Source organism: Nansenia antarctica (assembly GCF_963989245.1).
Source record: "Nansenia antarctica genome assembly, chromosome: 11".
In the NCBI taxonomy this organism is placed as follows: domain Eukaryota; kingdom Metazoa; phylum Chordata; class Actinopteri; order Argentiniformes; family Microstomatidae; genus Nansenia; species Nansenia antarctica.
The window spans coordinates 20,918,471-20,921,383 of NC_137681.1; positions in this window are offsets into that span (position 1 = coordinate 20,918,471).

Sequence of the window (2,913 nt, forward strand, 5' to 3'; positions counted from 1 at the left end):
CAAATCTTTATTAATGAGAAATTACAGAAAAAGTAAATGACATTTCTGTCATGGCTTCCGCATTTTGGCCGACGAGAGTCGGAATCATGTGCTACCAAGCGGACCAATCACAGAGCTTATGGTTGCGTAGAAACTGACGCGTTCTTAAATTTTTGGAGATGTGCGCGTCAAGCCTCTCCGTAGGCAAGGCGGGCCCACGCGGCGGCGTCGATTTTATGCAGAAGTTTAAATCGGCCTTCAGGCTGCACATGATAAGTCTGTCTGTGAAAAAGTGAATTTTGCAGATAGGAGGTCTGAAGTGTTGAAAAACCCACTCAATATAACAAATAACAGTTTTAGAATCACTAAATACTTATAATTTGTGAATTGGATTCACTGTATCGCCAGCCGTCCTGTTCCTAGGCTACTGGGTTAGAGATACATGGCTTTTAAACAAACATGTTTTAAAATGTTCATGTTCAAAAGCACGGACTGTGTGATCATCTAATTATGTGTAGTTATGTTGATGTTCTATCAGTGTGTTCTGATGTGCTAAACATGCAGTTACATGTCAGTATAGCGATGTTTTCTTTTTAGCTGCTAGGTAGCTCAACGAGATGATACCAACATTCAAATAAGCAAATCTTCTTCAACTATTTTTCAATGTATGACACATCCTTTGAAAGCTTACAATCTGCACTTTCATAATCTCTGAACTGAAAAATTACCTTGCCCTACTTGGGGACTTTTTCACCAGACCATGTCACATATGGAGACAAAATTAACCTCAGTAAGACCTGATAAACCAAGATAGAAATATGGTGAGACCTACTTTAATATAGCAACTATCACATGCTTTATGAGCAACATCTTACTATTTGAGATGAGCATTAAAACTACAGTACAAGTACAAGATGAGTAATTTGTGAATATTTTGTATTCTGTTCAGCAAGCAATGTAAAGACACTTCAACATCACCCAAGATTATACAACTGTAATTTCTTAAATAACACTAAAGGCAAGTCAGGTATCAACATTTGTAAGATAAAAATTAACGTTTCATTGTTCTACAACAGAGCAAATAACATTTGGATTGGCATGTTTGAGGACACACCTCTGCTGAAAATGCAATGTACGAGAGACTTCATCAGAACATTTTTGGGCTGTTAAAGGCATGTACCTTTCTTTTTGAGTGAGGTCTTCATTCATTTTGGTGAGCTGTTCTGAGCGATCACCTGTTGACTTCATCATGTCTGAGATGTCACTTTTGAGTTGGGCCTTGTCCTTTGTGATCTGATCAAGTTTCTCATCCCCAGCCTTTAGCTTCCTCTCCAGGCCTGAATGTGAGAAACACAATTAAATCTACTAGTCAGTCCCTGAACAAGAACACACGCCGTTTTGTTACAACATACGCATATTTCCCACACAATGGACATGTCAGTAAAGACAACTTTCCCACACAATGGACATAAACACAACTTTATCACCAAGGAGAGCAATAATGGTGATATTTTGTGATTTTTTTTTATCATCACGTGTCCCCTATTTAACCAGGCATATTCACACTTACACCGGTGTTTTATGGAATGAAAAATAACCCATAAGGAAGACAATTCATTGGAATTTACTCACACTTTACTCAACTAGAACAAAAAAACAATGTCACATAAATGGTGACTTGTACTGTGTGTGTGCTGTACGTTAAACACCACAATTCTGGCCAAAGCTCTGACCTGCAAGTTGGCTCCTTAGAGCCTCTGATTCATCGGAGAGAGATGTGCATTGCTCCTCCTTTTTGCCAAGCTTCTCAAGCAACTCTGAAAGAAGGAGTTGAATTCAGATTACTTCATGTATCTACAAGTAAGATCTGTCAAACAAAAAGGGTATGAAAGATCAACCCAAGTAAATACATTTACCTTGCATAGTTTGTGTTGATTTAATCTTCTCATCTGTGCTTTCTTCCAGTTTTTGTTTCTGAGGAAATAAAAAAAGTTATTAGTATGTGTGTGCATGCTGGAATGTGTTGTTCCAAGACACACCTCAAAATTACTCACAATTCATAATGAGACATCCAAGTTATGCTTATACTAAAGACTGAAATTATGGTTTATCCATGATGATATAATAAGTCAAAACCTCTATAGGCATCTAGCCTCTTGAAGAATGTGTCACCACCATGTGATGAATCTTTGTAGCACAACATTGCATTCTTTGTAGCATTCACTAGCATGCTGATGATGCTATGCTCTTCCTTACCTGAGCTTACCTTAAGTCCTATCCCAACAGTCATGCCACCCATGCCCAACCCCTGGCTCCTCACCACCCTTCTGTAGGCCCCATAACTCACCAGCTCCTGCTCCAAGGAGCTCTTTTCCTGCTGAACAGAGGTCAGGCTGTGCTGCACAGAGAGAAGCTTCTGCTGCTGTCCTTCCAACTCAGAGCTTAACTCGTTGAACTATAGCACAGGCCAGATGGTGACACCATGCATGGACATGGAGGACATTTTGAAGAAAACAAAATGACAGTAAGTAAACAAAATAAATCTGGAGGAAAGGGTAATAATGAATAAAAATAAATTCAAGTAAGGAATTTGATGAAAGGGATAAGCTATAACAGATAGTATCATACAGATGTATTCCATGATCAATTGGCAAATGTGTTAGTTATAACATATGGGATTGGATATACATTTGGAGATTGAAATGGTGATTGACAATGGGAAGATGGATGTAGGCCCACCTTGACGCCCTGTGAGCGGGCCTGGCTCTGGGCCTCCTCCAGCTGGGTCCTCAGGCTCTGGAGCTCTAAGTTACCTTGAGTTTCCTGGGAATTCAGGGCCTCCATAGCTGCCACCTGCTCTTGGGCCTCTCTGGCTCTGTCCTGGACCTGCTGGACTAACTTTGCTTCGTTGTCTTCCAGCTCCTTTACCTTCAT